The sequence below is a fragment of the Callithrix jacchus genome, chromosome 4, assembly GCF_049354715.1.
Source record: "Callithrix jacchus isolate 240 chromosome 4, calJac240_pri, whole genome shotgun sequence".
In the NCBI taxonomy this organism is placed as follows: Eukaryota; Metazoa; Chordata; class Mammalia; order Primates; family Cebidae; genus Callithrix; species Callithrix jacchus.
This window is the reverse complement of record NC_133505.1, coordinates 170,924,366-170,928,849: the sequence shown is the minus strand read 5'-3', so window position 1 is coordinate 170,928,849 and position 4,484 is coordinate 170,924,366. Positions and strand designations below refer to the sequence as shown.

The following is a 4,484-nucleotide window of genomic DNA, read 5'->3' as shown; positions in this document are numbered from 1 at the left end:
AGGATTGATAGCAGTAGGAAATCATTTTTGCCACCTCTAATGACAATCTGGCTCTGGGCAGCAATTTCACTGGATATGAAAACTGTATCAGCACAAGTTGGGTGAAAAACTTTTTAAATAATAGATCAAACTGACACCACCTGAGCTCAATAATCTCAAAAAGTGGATCAACCAAATACTATGAGCTGGATGATGAGATGCAATGGGAACTGCTTCAGAATTATTTTTGCCTAAACATTTGAAGTAGATTTTGTTTGTTTGTTTGTTTGTTTTTAATGGTTTTAAAGTTTTTTATTTTGTACAAATATACTGGAGAATCATGCAGCGCTGCCAGCATTGGATGCAATCCAGGGCTACAGGTTTGCACATTACTTTGCTACCGGTCCTGTAATGGCAGAACCTTTCATCTGACCTTGACCCCTGCATTATATTCAAAATAAAGAAACATGCCATGTTTTCTCTGGAATGACTTTCATTGTCGAATGACCACTGCTGGATGTACCTTTTTTCTCAGCTCTGGTTTGCCTTTCTTGACTGTGGCCATCACCACGTCACCGACACCAGCAGCAGGCAGTCTGTTCAGCCATCCCTTGATCCCCTTCACAGCGATGATACACAGGTTTTTGGCTCGTGTTGTCAGCACAGTTGATCACAGCTCCTACCGGAAGACCGAAGGAAATCTGGAATTTCGCACCAGAGGACCTACCGTGTCCTCACTTTGATATCTTGAACACTGGAAAGAAGGAAGCTGAAATAGGTTTTTACGGAAGCAATTGATCAAGTCTATCAGAAAAATGATTTAGTTTATATGTGTGTGTGTGTGTGTATGTGTGTATATATATATATATATGTAAATTTGAAACATAAAATAAAAGTAAATTAAATGATTTTAACAACTACATGCACCGGTTTGGATCCCGATTTCAGCAAACCAGCAACAAACATACATTCAAAGCAGTCAGAGGATACTAAATAGGGACTAGGCATTCCATATTTTGTCAATTTTTTTAGGACGTGATGTCACAATAGAGATTATAGATGTTTCTTAGAAATGCATAGTGTATAACGAAGTTCCAGAGAAGAAGGGACAAGAATTGATGTAATATGTTTCACAATATTCACACAAAGTGAAGTAGGGGCACAGACAGATTAAAAGCAACAAGTTGATGACTGCTCTCGCTAGCAGCTGTAAAAGGGGGTTCAATACATCACTTTTCTACTTTGTTAGGTTCTCCACCAAAAAAAAACAGGAAAATCTGCAATTTAGGAAGAACACAGTGAAGGAAAGGAAAATGACCTAGGCTGGGAAAGAGAGAGCTAGAGTTGAGCTTTGAATGGTCAGGAAACATTAGGAGGGTTTAAGCTAAACCGGGAAGCTGGAATGTTCCAAAAACTAGGACCAGAACATGTAAATATCCTGTGGAGGTAGAAGCATGGTTCTGTGAAAGAATGGAGCAATCTGAATGTTCGACTTTGTGTTAATATTTCACCCAATGAGTCAACCTAGTGAGTACCCTAGTATCTCCAGCTGTAGGCAGTTGGGGCTATTAGATAATTATCTTAAAATGAAAAACTACAGGTGAAAAATGTTAAGTCTCTGAGCAACGCGTGAAACCCATACCTGCACCACGTCATTCAGTGCTCCAGCCATTCTCCACACACTCTCCCAGGAATCTTGCTGTGATCAGTTTTAATCGCCTCCTGTGCTGAATGTTCACCAACCTTTATCTCCAGCTCTAATCTCTGTATTAAACTCTAGCCCCACATTCCTAAAAGGATACAGAAACCTGGAGGCCCCTAAGCACTTCATGATGAATTGGTTTGCACCCAAAACATCTTAGTCCTATAGAATTTCACAAGAACTATGTGAGCATCGTTCTTGTTTCTTTGAATGGCACATCACTCCAGCTGCTTAAACCAGGGCCCAGAAGAATCTTAAGTTCCTTCTTTACCCTTGTACCCCACATCCATGCAACCTATCTGCCTTCAGGTATGTTGACTCTACTCAATTTATCTGGAAATATGTCGCCTCCTCACCATGCCCCACAGGCCTCATCACCTTCGAATGTATTTTTGCCTGTGTGTGTGAGTGTGTGTTTGTGGGTGTGTGTAGATGGTTACTGCAATGCCTACGGTAACCTTCTTTTAGTTCCTGCAGTAAGGTGATATTTTTCTGAAACACATACCTATCTCATTGTGTCAATCCACTGAATTAAACCTTTCCTAGCTATACAACTCCTGAGCTGCAGTAAACAATGAACACCCCTGAGAACATCAGGAAGGTCCCTCACATGAGGACTGTCTACTGCCTTCATCCTCTCTGTTCTGCACTCCTCCGTATGCACCCCAGTCTGACAACTTCTTTTACTACTCAGTTTCCTAAGCGTCCCATGAATTTGTGTTGTTCCCTGTGGAAATCTGGTGAGTGCCTACTCCTCTTTAAGGAATGGGACACTAGTCCCTGGGGCAGGCAAGCATCTGAGATGCATTGGGCCAAAGGTAACCTTGAAAATATTATCCACCTGTGCTGTCTGATTTCCTTGTATTTCCCTGGCTCATGACAGCTAGCATCCTGCAGGAGTGGCTGTTTCTATGAATGGCTAAGCAAGGCAGCTTCAGTTAACACTGGCCCCTGGTGGCCAGCCCTGGCCTGTGGGCCACAGGAACCACAGGCTTTTGTCTATGGCCAGGAGCACAATCTTCCCTACTGGGACCTGTGTCCTCTCTGCCAGGCAAAAGTTGAAATGCAGGGCCTAAGGCTGGCATGCTGGGATCTCCACAGATGTTCCCCATAAGTTTGCAATGGCCTAGGGAGATGGGAAAGAAGAGTGTGGATGAGCGGTACTGTCTGGGCTGTTCTTTGTGGGGTTAACTGGAACCAGAAGGGACTAGGGATGCAATATGACCAATGTTCCACAATCAGAATAGATTGAGGTGCTCCATGAACAAAACACAAGGTGTGGAGCAAAAAGGCAAAAAGTCTGGACATCGTTGGAGAATCATCTACAAGAAGGTTGGCAGGAAGTCCTTCCTCAATGGGTTGAGGTAGAAACGTAGAAGGAGAAGAAGGTGTCTGTAAACCCTCTCTGCAGTCAGAAATGAATTGAAGTGCAAGGTTCTTGGTAGCCTCAGAGATTATCAGACTCTAGAGTCTCTTCCCTGCCTGGCATTAACCCTTTAGTTTCTGGATCATGGGGAAATCTTGGGGCAACAGACGTTAATAAATCACTCTAGAAATATTTTAGTATTTTAACATGACACTACTGTTCTTAGACATGACACAGTAGCCATGACACTACTATTCTTAGAGGGCACAGAATATATGCTGGTCTCTTGATATATGCTCTGGAATGTTGAGCTGTGGGTCTCTGTTACTTCCGGAATAAGCATAATCATGCAGCTCCAGCCTTTCAAGCAGCGTTCCATCTGTCCTATCCAGGGAGGCAGCCCTGTACTCTTCCACCTGGCCAGATAAATGAACTGTGACTCCGTATGATAGACACAGCTGTCCCCATAGGTGGGTTTCAACAGCTAACTTGAGGTAGGAGTAGGACGCCTGAGTAGTCTTCATGTCTAAGCTAAATTTTCTTACAAGTTACTAGAAGCCCTAAAGGTTTCAATAAGTTTGAGTTTGCTTTAGGCAATGATGAAGCTACTGCTGTGACTGTTTATCTCTAACTTACGATTAGAACCCAGAGTAAAAGCACATACTCATCCCCAATTTACAGCAAAAGCCATGAATTTACAGATGACAGCTTCAGAATTCATGTCAGGATCTGATCTGAATAAAGCCGTATTTGTAATATTTGGATAAGCCTACTTTATGAGGAATGTGTTCAGACAGGAACAGAAGGAAAGGGCAAGAGGTGTGTTGCATCTCCGTTTCTGAGTGTTTTTACATTGCCCTGGCCCAGATATTCCTGACACAAGATAAAGGGTTGATTGACATAAATTCCAGGCTACTGACAAGTTCTGCTGCTGACATTCTATGCCACCCTGAGATAGGAGGGTGGCACAAGATACAGGTCACAAAGACCTTACTGATGAAACAGCATGCAGTAAGGACCTGGCCAAATCCCACCAAAACCAAGAAGGCAAGGAAAGTGACCTCTGGTCATCCTCACTGCTTATTATCCACTAATTATAATACATTAGCATGTTAAAAGACATTCCTAGCAGTGCCATGACAGTTTACAAATGCAGTGGCAACATCAGAAAGTTACCCTATAAGCTCTAAAATGGAGAGGAACCCTCAATTCTGGGAATTGCCCACCCCTTTCCCAGAAAACCATGAATAATCCACTCCTTGTTTAGCATATAATCAAGAAATAACCATAAAATAGCCAAAGAACAGCCCATGCTGCTGTGCCTATGGAGTAGCCATTCTTTAATTCCTTCACTTTTTTAACCAACTCACTGTCACTTTATGGATTTGCCTTGACTTCTTTCTTTCGTGAGATCCAAGAACCCTCTCTTGGGGTCTG

The 4,484-nt window shown here is 42.6% G+C and overlaps 1 pseudogene; it reads right to left on the bottom strand.

The window, feature by feature from the left end:
- Positions 1-317: 317 nt before the first annotated feature.
- Positions 318-3,571, bottom strand: LOC108591072 (large ribosomal subunit protein uL14 pseudogene; annotated as a pseudogene).
- Between the last annotated feature and the right edge of the window lie 913 nt (positions 3,572-4,484).